This window comes from Acipenser ruthenus, unplaced genomic scaffold, assembly GCF_902713425.1.
Source record: "Acipenser ruthenus unplaced genomic scaffold, fAciRut3.2 maternal haplotype, whole genome shotgun sequence".
NCBI classification, from domain to species: domain Eukaryota; kingdom Metazoa; phylum Chordata; class Actinopteri; order Acipenseriformes; family Acipenseridae; genus Acipenser; species Acipenser ruthenus.
Window position 1 is genome coordinate 1 of NW_026707834.1, and position 13,189 is coordinate 13,189.

Below are 13,189 nucleotides of genomic sequence, written 5' to 3' on the forward strand. Positions count from 1 at the left end.
GGAAATGTTAAAGGGATAAAGAACACTCATAGTGTTTACAACAGACACTTTAGCTTACCTTGATGTCTATGATGTTGTACTACTTATTACAGTGATATAGTTTTAAACAGTTTTATGTGACATAGTTAAAAAAAATAATAATAATAATAATAATAATAATAATAATAATAATAATAATAATAATAATAATATTCAGAATTGATCAGTGTTCTCTCCTGTAACAAAGCTGATGCTCTGATGAATGGTCATTTTTAGGGCCGATTTTGAAAATTAGTCGGATTGATTGTGCAATTGATTTCTTAGCGAGGGAAAATAATATAATAGAAAGTACACTACAATGCAATGATGTAAAAAGCACTTTGCCCCGTCTGTTTTGCCTGTCAAGTATGTTTTGATTTTGCTTTTGTTTTCATTTTAATATTTAGTATCTATACATACAGTGTAAACTGACAACCAAACCAAATCTCACACTCAGTACTATTCCTGAGAAAATCTGCAGATGTGGAACTAACACACACCATTCGTGGTCATGTAACTTTTTTGTTATTGTCTTCATACAGGTCAAGTGTTTGTTTGTTTTTTTTTTAATTTACAGCTTTGAGAATCGTCTCTAATATATTCTAAATATATTTACCTTTCTTATTGTAACATTTTAGGATAATATTTATATACAGACTATTGAAGCAACTGAAAAACTTCATGTCACTAAAGTGATCCGCTATTTTACATTTATGAAGACGATGAATTGATTGACATTTTCAACACTATAAGAAACAGCTGGAAGCTTCAACATATATTTAAACTCCACCACCTAATCTTGTAACCATAATAAAAATTGCATTACAACATTACAAAATCATTACCTCCTAAATAAGGGTTGCAGGTCATTTAACAAACTACTTTCTGGACTAATTTCATTATCTTACAGCGCAAAGGGCAGTACATTTTTAACAACTGTAGGTGAACTTAAATATCATTTTAAGTGACTTTATAATGTGTATGTTAACGTAGTGCTAATTAAAAAGTGAAGTATGTATTGTACATAATACTGAATATGAAGTATTGCGAAGAATGAGAAAAAACAACAACTTTGAGGTAGCTTTGTAATGACTGGTTATATCAGTATTTAATTTTACTATGTCCCAAAAATAAGTATTGTTACAGTATTTATAAAGGTTTAAAAGCCACATTTAAGAGAACTGGAAATTGATTTCAAAAGAACAGTACAGTTTTGTAAAGTCACTAAAGCGCAGAGTGTCTTTTAAGGTTCAGGTGCTATCAATACAAAATATGAATAAATGACATCCATTATATGAATATATTAGCAAATGAGTTTGATATTTTCATTGATGGCTGAACCACATTGAGGAAGAGAAAACTATGAAAGCTCACAGTACTATTGATGATGTAGCTACAGACTACTCCCTACCCATCTCAGGCAGTGTTTTTGATTTGTTGTGGTGTTTGATGTGGCTGTCTTAAACCCTTGTAATATACATGACATTGCCTCACCAGGTTATTAGAATTAATTTATAGTACTGTCATTTTAGGTTCAGTTATGGAGTAATTTTCTAGATACCCAGAGGCACAGCTCTGAGGACCACTACCTTAAACTAAAGTGTTAACCTAGTCTCTTGGCTTAAAATCTTGCTAAATCCGAAAAAATAACATATGTGGTACCTACTGTTGGAAAATGTAATTAAGTCCTTCAGACAGTAAATAAATCTATTTATTTAGCTTTTGACATGTATTTCATTTTTACGAAGAATGGGGAATAAAACATTCTTTATTTCTCCGTAACATTTCCTCAATTATAACATGGTTTTCTAGGAGGATTTTAAAGCATGTGTGGATCATTGAGATGTGTTACTGTGGCAGGGTGGTTTAACTAGTATTGTGTGTGAATGTAAGTTTGGCAGGGATAAGCTTAAATCCATCCCTGCCAACAATCACAGGTGGGACTAGGCCATTCCCCAATTAGGTAATTGCATGCTAATTAGGGAATGGCCACATGTATGAAAAGGGAGGAAAACCTCTTTGTTGGTATTGTTTTGAGGAGAGAAGCCAGTCAAGGCGTCACTCAGCCTGGTAATAGTGTTTGTATTTACCCCATTTTCTCCCCAATTTAGAATTGCCAATTGTGTTATTAAATCCCGGTTCACCACTGCAACCCGCCGGCGACTTGGGAAGCGGAGGCTGAAACACATGTCCTTTGAAACGTGTCCCTGCCTGGCCGTCTTTTTTCGCAGCGAAGCCATCAGACCTATAGTGCCGGAGGACAACACAGATCTGAATGGCTCCACTGCAGACCTGCAGGCGCTCCTATCAGCCACAGGGGTCGCTGGTGCGTGGTGAACCGTGGATCGCCCTGCCGACCTAAACCCTCCCTACCCAGGCGGCGCTCGGCCAATTGTGCACCGCCCCCTGGGAACTCCTGGTCACGGTCGGCAATGACATAGCCTGGATTCGGACCTGCGATCTCCAGGCTATAGGGCACATCCTGCATTCCACACAAAGCGCCTTTACTGGATGCGCCACTCGGGAGCCCCTGCTTTGCCCTCTTTAAGTTATTATTATTATTATTATTATTATTATTATTATTTATTTCTTAGCAGACGCCCTTATCCAGGGCGACTTACAATCGTAAGCAAATACATTTCAAGTGTTACAATACAAGTAATACAATTAGGCTTAAGTTTTGTTATTAGTGTTTCAGCAGTGACCACTGGAGTATTCTGTGTTTACCCAATATTTCTAGAGCCAGAGGGGGTGTTCCCTCCAGAGGTTGTTACCCTCAACAGTACAGCTGTTCGTGTCATCTGGACATCTCCATCTAACCCAAATGGTGTGGTCACGGAATATTTGGTGTATGTGAATGACAGGCAACACAAGACTGGCATGAGCTCATCTGGATCTTTTGTATTAGGAGGCCTCTTGCCATTTACTATATACAACATACAGGTAAGAGACTGCATTTGTATTTGGGTTTAATATAGCAAGTCTAATGTGATTATATACATCAAGAAAACAGTGGAAAAATAAAATAATTCTGGAAATAAATTGATAGCTTTCTGTACAAGTGGAGGTCATCTGGACTAACACGGTTTACAGAGAGATCTGGACCGACCATCTCGCGAGCTGCAGGCGTGCTTTTGCCATGGCCAAGGTGAAGTACTTCTCTGAAATCATAACTATGGGACACGGTAAACCCAATGTTCTCTTTAAGACCATTGACCAAATCCTACATCCAGCCACCGACAGATCCAACTCCTGTCCATCCTCCTCTATTACCTGTCATGATTTCTCCTCTTTCTTTCGGAACAAAATCGACAACATCTATTCTACGCTCGCCCTCCACAAACCCAGTCTACTACTTGACCACCTTGACGCTCCACAGGTTGTCCCACCTGCCCTCTCCTCCTTCTCTCCTCCGCTCCCTGGACCCCTGGTCGACTAACCTTGTCCGTCTCTGTGTTTCTGATTTTTGCACCCTCCATTGTGCACACTCTCAACCTGTCCCTGACTCTGGCTAAGTTCCTGCTGCCCTTAAGCTTGCCTGAGTTACACCGGTACTCAAAAAACCCACCCTTGAACTGGCTGACTTTTCTAATTTCCATCCCATCTCCAATCTCCATTTTCTCTCAAAAATTCTCAAAAGGGCTGTAGCCAGTCAACTGTGAAATCTCACGGACAACAATCTGCTTGAATCTCTACAGTCTGGTTTCCGGCCGCATCACAGTACTGAAACTGCTGTGCTCCAGATTGTGAATGATCTTCTGCTCATTGCTGATGCTGGTGCTCCCTCTGTGCTTGCCCTTCTTGACCTAACAGCTTCTTTTGACACCATAGATCATGGCATTCTTCTTGACCGCCTTCAGAAGTATGCTGGGATCTCTGGGACCTGTCTCTCCTAGATGTCCCCTTACCTCTCCGGACGCATGCAGGCTGTTTTTTTATGCTGGACGCAGTGGTGTTGCAAACCCAGTCACTTGTGGTGTCCCCCAAGGATCTGTTCTTGGGCCGCTTCTCTTCAATATCTACATGCTTCTCTTAGGTCTCCTCATCCGCCAACACAGCCTCATGTTTCACTCCTATGCTGACGACACCCAGCTCTACTTAAAACTCGACCCTGGCAGCCCCTCTGCCATGGTCCGGCTCTCGGATTGCATTCAGGACATCGAGGCCTGGATGTCTGCCAATTTTCTTCAGCTGAACAGTAGCAAATCAGAACTCCTTCTAGTAGGATCTAAATCTCAACTTAAGAATCAGGGGGCTCCCGAGTGGCGCATCCAGTAAAGGCACTCCACGTGGAGTGCAAGATGCGCTCTATAGTCTGGACGTCGCGAGTTCGAGTCCAGAATATTCCTTTGCCGACCGAGGACGGGAGCTTCCAAAGGGCGGTGCTCAATTGGCTGAGCGCCGCCTGGGGGGAGGGAGGGTTAGGTCGGCCAGCGTGTCCTCGGCTCACCGCGCACCAGCGACCCCTGTAGTCTGGCCGGGCGCCTGCGGGGTTGCCTGTAAGCTGCCTGAGAGCTGCGTTGTCCTCCGACGCTGTAGCTCTTGGGTGGCTGCATGGTGAGTCCGCAGTGTGAAAAAAAGCGGTCGGCTGGCAGCACACGCTTTGGAGGACAGCGTGTGTTCGTCTTTGCCCTCCCGAGTCAGCGCAGGGGTGGTTGCGGTGAGCTGAGCATAATAAAATAATTGGCGATTCCAAATTGGGAGAAAATAATAAAAATAATTGGCAATGACTAAATTTATAAAAAAAAAAAAAAAAAAAACAAAGAATCTAAATATAGCTGCCCTGAACCTCGGAAACTGTCTGCTGCTTCCTTCACCCACAGTACGAAGCCTTGGTGTACTTCTTGACAGCAAACTCTCCTTTGATGCCCACATCTCCTCTGTGGTCAAATCTTCCGTCTATCATCTTCGAAACATCTCCAAAGTCTGTCCCTACCTTTCCCTCCTAGATGCGGAGATACTTTGTCATGCATTTATCTCCTCTCAACTCGACTACTGCAACTCTCTATATGGTGGTCTCCCGGCACGCACCATAAACCGACTGAAGCTAGTTCAGAATGCTGCTGCCAGGATCCTTACCAGATGTAAAAAACATGATCAAATCACCCCTCGTCTTGCCCAGCTACACTGGCTACCTGTAAAGTTCAGGATTATTTTTAAAACTCTCCTGCTCACCTACAACGCCCTTCACAGGTCCCAAGTACCCCCTCTACCTGCTGACCCGCTATGTCCCTGCCCGCAAGCCTGCTTGTTATTCCCAAGCATAAGTGCACCACACTTGGAAAACGTTTGTTTAGCTTCATGGCTCCGACTCTTTGGAACTCTCTCCCAGCTTTGGTGCTTGTTGCCCCCACTGTCGCTCGCTTTAAATCAGCTCTCAAGACCCACCTGTTCTCTCTTGCTTTCCATGCTCTTTAAGCCTGATATCTGCTATTAGCTGCTGTGTTGCTCCTACTATTTCATGTGTTATGTTACTAGCATGTATTATGCACTTTCCGCTTTATTGAATGTACTATTTCATGTATTATGCTTAGGGCTTCTGATTTTCGGTTTTAACCGATAAAACCCGATAAAACACCCCCGATATAAAAAAAATTAAATCAGTGGATAGCACCAGAAAAACTGTGGAAATGGTTCATCAATTCACGTTGACTTTACCCTATTCCCATTAAAAAATAAAACCTACTACAAAAATAATAATAAATACACGTCCCGCCTTTCTGACTTGCATCTATCATTGATTTGTTCTCAATACTTTAAACCCGCCTCAACTACTGAAGGACAGCACATTCCTACATTTCTATTGGAGACTCCGCTTGCAAGATTTAAAACGAGATTACAGTCAGGATGGAGGCTTGGTAGCGGGATTTCAAGCTGTATTACAGTTAAGATACGGAGGATTTAAAACAGAATTGTGGCAAAATGTACAAAAATGCCTCCACACAAAAACCCCAGAAGAATGTGCCCTTGACTATAGGGATTTCATTGTGGAAGACAGCAATGGAAAGTAGGTACAACTTAAGTGTGCAAGTACTGTCGAGTTACTGCTATACATATTTTGACAAAAAAAAGTAACCGAAAACACTAATTTCATACAGTATATTAAAAACGAAAGCCCCGAAAAAAACTATTTACATAAAACTCGAAAATAGCTAAAAATAAGCACAGAAAAATACGATTAATAAAACCCAAAAAACAGAAGCTCTAATTATGCTACTATCATGTATTATGCACTTTCCACTGTATTTAATGTATTATGCTTTTTTTTTACTGTATATCATGTATTATGCATTTTTCTGTATTTAAAGTATTATGGATTTTCTTGTTGTTACTGCATCATGTAAAGCGCTTTGTGACGGTGGTCCACTATGAAAGGTGCTATATAAAATAAAAATTTATTGATATAAATAATAATATAAAAAAAAATTATCTATGTATAATTTTAATATGTTTACTTAAAATTCTTAATTTTATTTCATTTATATTTTAAAATCTTTGAAGTAGAACTACAATGTAAAACTATCTGATGTTTAAATTCTTCATCCTACACACAGGTTGAAGTTTGCACTGTGTATGCATGTGTGAAAAGCAATGGGACTCAAATAACTACAGTAGAGGATGAACCCAGTGATATGGTGGCACCAAATGTACATGTGATTAGTTCAAGGTAACTTGCTGTATTATGCTGTCAACAATGAAAATAGCAATAGATACCTGAGATGTGAGACCTGAGTGAGAAACCAAATATTTTTCTGCATCTTTTTAATATTCCATAAAACATCCTGTTAAAAGGCCTGCGTGTTTTCGGAGACTGTAGTATAGCTTTGAAGTGGCACTGTGGTCAGTTTAAAATCTGATTTATTTACATTCAAATGAATTTAGTAACAGCCATATATATATATATATATATATATATATATATATATATATATATATATATATATATATATATATATATATATATATATATATATAATATGAGATATTTGCATTGTGCACCTTTATAATTTTAGTCATAGCTGTGTTGGCAATAAATGTAAGCTCATTCTAGCTCAAGTGGACCAAATATTGGAGAGGTTGTTCCTACATATGTGGTTGAAGAGAAAAGGGTACCAGGGTATGTGGTGTGTGTATGGGGGGAAAAGAAGAGCTGTGAAACCCATTCCCCATCTGATGAGTAGTTTGACCTGTTTTTTCTCCATGACCAATGGTTTTCAATCCAAAAAATGGTAGTAGCAGAGTGTAGCTGGCAATGTAAAACCTGTTTAGACATACACTTCTTAATGCTTTTGGTTTATTGTTGTAGAGGGAATTCTGTATACACTATTTAAATTATTGTAACAATTTCATGCTTTTTAGGTCCAATTTAAAAAAAAAAAATTCAAGCAAAATAATTCAGCAAGAGACAGTGTCAGTACCTAACACGAACAATAGCAATAACCCCAAACGTTCTAGGACCGTCTATACTAAAACTTTTACGATTGATAAAATTATTAATTGTAAATTAATTGTAAAGTTAGTGTCATTCATTGCAGAGTGTCTACTTTTTTGTATAGTCACATTATAACAAGTGTCACATTTGTTAGACTGCGTGCTGTATCAGAAATAAATTGTGAATGGAAATCTTAAACTAAAGACAATGCCTCTGTGCTCTAATTTGACATAATCCATAGAGTCAGAAAAAAGGCCTCTGCTTTTACATTGTCTTTTCCAGCATGTCATATTATCATCTCCTGTACTTGTATCCCAACAGAATACTAACTACTGATCGATTGCCCTGACATGTCTGTCCGTGGCCTCACGTGCCCTGAGCAGTTCATTTATTTGCCACGGTAGATTTGCTAGAGTGGAATTTAATCAATAGCTAATTCATTAATTCTGGTCATCTGCTATGTAGGGCTGAGTACAAAAATCACTGCACGGCTTAAGCTTTGATTGAAATATGACAAGTGCTGCAACTGATGGCTTTACTTGGCCCAGAGTAGAATATAAATTTCTGATATTTTTCTCGGTGAGGGATTAGTTTCAGAAATAAATGACACCTTTTGTAAAATAATACTAATGCATGTGTTAAAAAAATATACTTTATGAGTAATCATAAGGGATATTTTGTGTTGCAAAGTGTTGCAAATGATTTACTCTCCATATTTAAAAGCAAACCTTGTCACTTCTCATGAATAAAATCTTTCAGCTTCAAATTATCAGCAGCCTTCACAATTAATTAGTCAACAAGTCAGCAGAGGAAAGGAAGGGTCTAAAGCAATAGTTGCACTATATATATTTATATTGTTACCGCCTGCCTGTCCATCTGCTTACTCCCTGGCTTACCAGAGCCTGATCACTACACAAGTTTGGCAGATTGTTGGAGGGTGGCTGGAGACCAGATGCTTTCTTTTATTCGGTATTGGGGAATGATACACTGTTTAAATGAAAATAACAGTGCAATTTATTAACAGAATAAAATACAAAAATACAGAGGCTTTAGTTACCACTGCAGGGCCTGCCCCTGTGACTAGGGCCATCCTTGTAGTCCACACCCGATCTGGGCCAAAAAAAAGAGGGTGTGCTGGGAGTCTTTTTCACAAAACACAGAAAATACATAATTGACCATTCAAGGTACAGGGGACTATTTATTTCCACTGGACTCCACCAGTATAACAATATATATTAGCTATACTACTTTATATATCATAAAAATATATAATATTGTTACCTCCTGCCCGTCCATCTCGGTCAGCTTACTCACTGGCTTACCCCGTGTCTAGCAGATCGTTGGAGGGTGGAGGGAGGCTTCCTTTATTAGGCGGTGGGCAATAAGGCACCGACTCAGCCAGTTTAACTGAAACCAATCGTACGGTTTATTAACAAAATAAAGCAACAGTACAGAGGTTGTAGTCAGCACTGCAGGGTCTGTCCCTGTCATTAGGGCCCTATGTGTAGTACACTCCCCACAGTAACGCAGTGCAGCAATACCTCTCCTTAACGCAGCTGGGAATCAGAGTGCGCAAATACTCCCGCTCCAAGTTTATATAGCCAGGCTCCTTCCTGCCACACAAATGTAACAACTTTAGAGACTGAGGAGGAGGGAGTGCTTGGAGTTTTCAATACATAAAACCCAAACAATACATACAGTCGAAAACACAGGAGATATTCACATACACTAGACCCCACTAGTATAACAGTATTAAAATATAATATTAGGTGCTGTTTAAGTTACAAGCTCAATTTCACTAGCTTTTCATGGATTAATTCTAAGTTTCTGTTGTATGGCATCGTATACAACATTCTATATAAAATTGGGCAGTAATGCTACAGAGTAACAACTTGAGTAACAAGGACACAAAAAGCACATTTCCAACAAAATATTCAACAGAGACTAGGACCAGTAATAGTAATTGGGATAAACTGTCAGAAAAATACTTACTCTGTCATTTTTTTCTGTTCTTTAACCAGCTAGTTAATTCTCTCATGAAAATCCAATTAGATTGAAGTGAAAACTTTACCATCCACACTTCTGCATAATTATGAAGCATTGCATCATGAACCAGTTAGTAGCAGAACTATTTATTAGGCTTGCGTAAGTTATGTTACATGGAATAATTGTCCTAATGATTTAAACTATATTTGACATAGATTCTGCAAACCGCCAAATCTGAATGCGTTTACATTTGAGGTCAGTATTCTAACCTGATAAATGCAGTTTGGTGTAAGTTATCTGTATGGAGTTCAAATAGAATCAAAAGAAGTTTAAAGACTCAATTGCTTTGGTTTGTGTTGGGGTTGGGTTTTGTTTTTCACCTACCTAACTTTCCAGTCTGAAAAATAGATTAAGGATATAACAGAGAATTGTCTATTTGGAGCTTTTGGTTTCATCATGAAAACTATTGAAATTATTACATTTGTTTCTGGTTAATGCTTTTTACATGAAAAAACATATCTAATACATTTGAATGATTTAAGGTTTTAAGTATGTGATAAATTGGTATTCCTGTTTGTGTTTGACCCATTACCATTTTTGTATATCCAGGTCTCTCAGAGTTGATTGGGCATCACCAGGCCGCCCAAACGGCATCATGCTCGGATATGATGTGAGGCGCAGAACATTACGCTGGTGTGCACAGGCCCAGCTGCTGCAGGAGATGCAGACAGGGAGGCAATGCTTATATGTGCAATGTGGAATAAATGAAAACATATGTGGGGGCTTTTGCTATCAACCAGAGCACCAGGTAAAAAATAATGTTATCTATGTTGCAATTTAGCATTTAGCTAATTGACTGTTATCAGAAACTGCTTACAACTATATGTAAACAGCTTCAGGCTGCTTCTTTGATATATATTGCTCAAGGATGGGCTGTAGTAGGCGACCACCTGCTCTGTCTGGCCCCAGCTGCGACAAGACCACCCTGATCCCTTCATCGCTGGCATGTGTGTCAAGGATGAACAGCAAGTCAGGGGTAGGAGGCATCAGCACTGGTGCCTGGGTCAACGCCTCCCGCAGGGTAGTGATGGCAACCTGGTAGGCCTCTGTCCAGATAAACGGTTCCCATAGCTGCAGCTGGTCAGTTGGGACGAGCTAGTCCCGGACTGCAGTGATCTTCTCCGGGTCGGTGCAGCTGCCCTCGTGGCCCATCCGGTGACCCAGGAAGACAACCTCTTACTGCATGAAACAGCATTTGTCCGGGTGGAACTTCAGACCGGCCACTTGTAACAGCTGCAGTACTTCCTGTAAATTGCAGAGTGTTTCACTGAAGATGGGTGCATGCACCAACATACAACATACCAAAAATACACCAGGCAGCACCCGCTCCATCAGGCACTCGAAGGTGGCAGGAGCATTACACAGGTCGAAGGAGAAGACTGTCTTGGGCTGGGCCTCTGGGCCGAGCTACTCCTGCCAATAGTAATAATAATAATAATAATCTTTATTTTTATGTAGCGCCTTTCATAGTGGACCACCATCACAAGGCGCTTTACAAGATACGAGACTAGGGTGGGTGAACTATGCATCAGCTGCAGTCACTTACAACAACGTCTCACCCAAAAGATGGAGCACAAGGAGGTTAAGTGACTTGCTCAAGGTCACACAGTGAGTCATTGGCTGAGCTGGGATTTGAACGGGGGACCTCCTGGTTACAAGCCTGTTTATTTAACCACTGGACCACACACCCTCCTGTAACTGCTTTGCAGGTCCAGCGAGCTGAACCAGGAAGATTCAGCAACCATGTCCAAGGACTCATCAGTTCCGGTTCACATCGCCGGTAGTTTACACAGAATCACCGTCCCCCATCCTTTTTGGGCACCAGGATGGCGGGTGCTGTCCATGGGGTGTTGGACAGCTCAATGAAGCCAACCTCCTGTATCTCAGCCAGCAGTAGCGCCACACCACGTCCACTGCTGCCCATATATATATATATATATATATATATATATATATATATATATATATATATATATATGTATATATATATATATATATATATATATATATATATATATATATATATATATGTATATATATATATATATATATATATATATATATATATATATATATATATATATATATATATTGTGTGAACAGGTTGGCTGAGTGGTGACATCAGAACCAGGAAAGGAAACACACACAGGACGGTGAAATGAAATGATGAAGGCGCTTGCTTGTGCCGGTTTATTATAAAATAAAAAGGTTTGAACAAAACAGAAAACAGGACACGGCACTTTACGCCAAAATAAAATAGACAAACAAAACGGACTAACACTTAAACAAACCGTGGACTAACAGACAAACAAACACGGTGAGTAAGAATAAATAAATAACAATTATTATTTTAGTATATTTTACTTTTCCTCCTTCTCCACACCCGTTCTCTACTCACCGAACGCACAACCCCAAGTGAGTAAAACATGCATCTATATATACTGTTGTGCTGGGATTCAATTACTAATTAATTATTCACTTGAGTCCCAGCACGTGAACTAATTCTGTGCAACCCCGTGCTCACATATTATTAAATACTTTAAATGCACGTGAAGTGCAATCCCTGTGCCTAAATACAATTACACATTTTAAACACTTGTGCTCATTACCTACATTATAGCCCGTGTACCAACTACAATACACACCAACATTAACACATGCAACATACAACATAAAACACAAAAAAACACACACGGGCGGGGCACATTGCCACTATATATATATATATATATATATATATATATATATATATATATATATATATATATATATATATATATATATATATATATGTGCATGCAGCCAACTCAGACCACACAGCTCTGGGCAGCTTACAGGCAGGGGTCGCTAGTGCGCAATGAGCTGAGGACACCTCGGCTGACCTAAGCCCTTCCCACCCGGGCAGCGCTCAGCCAGTTGTGCAGCGCCACCCCGGGATTCAGTACCTTGTTGCGGCTAAGTTCACGCTCTCTCCCTTGCTGCTCGGCTCTTCATGAGTCGATAAAAACATACTCTATATATATATATATATATATATATATATATATATATATATAGCAAGTTTCTAATTCTTAGTTTTTATTACAGATACCCAGCGCACGCATAGGCGTCTCCCTGTACTAGAGTCCGCCTCTGTACACAGACAGTATACTGAGCCGTGGTAGCACGTCTGATAGAGGGAGGTGATAAATCAGTACCAGAGCCGGTACCAGTCATCTGGTCGGTACCAGAGCCTGTATCAGTCACCTGGTTGGCACCAGAGCTGGTACCAGTCGGTAATACAGTCTGTACCAGTGACCTGGTTAGTACCAGAACCGGTACCAGAGCCTGTACCAGTGACCTGGTTGGTACCAAAAGTAGGTACCAGTCACCTTTATTAGTACCAAGGTTGGTACTAGTCATCTGGTTCATACCGGTTTGGTCCGGTTTGACACCAAGGCTCCATTTTTGTGTACTCTGTGTACACAACTGTTTTCAGCACCAGTTAGCTTGCTGTCTGTTCTTGTGCGCTTACATTGCACGACTGAACTGTTTTTTCAACCTTGCACCATTCCTGGGTTTTACCTTTGTGCTAATTGTAAGAGAAACATTCCAGCAGAGGATAAGCATGACAGTGTATCCATTGTCTGGGAAGGGGACATGCAGAGGGGACAGTTAAAGACCACAGCTCTTGCGCAGTTTGTACTTATTTTT

The 13,189-nt window shown here is 40.0% G+C and overlaps 1 long non-coding RNA gene across 1 annotated transcript; it reads left to right on the top strand.

The window, feature by feature from the left end:
- The first annotated feature begins 2,762 nt into the window (after nt 1-2,762).
- On the top strand, nt 2,763-10,232 carry LOC131728394 (uncharacterized). The gene is made up of 3 exons (XR_009322659.1): nt 2,763-2,961; nt 6,573-6,685; nt 10,046-10,232. It is a non-coding gene; the product is annotated as an uncharacterized LOC131728394 (long non-coding RNA).
- The last annotated feature ends 2,957 nt before the right edge of the window (nt 10,233-13,189 follow it).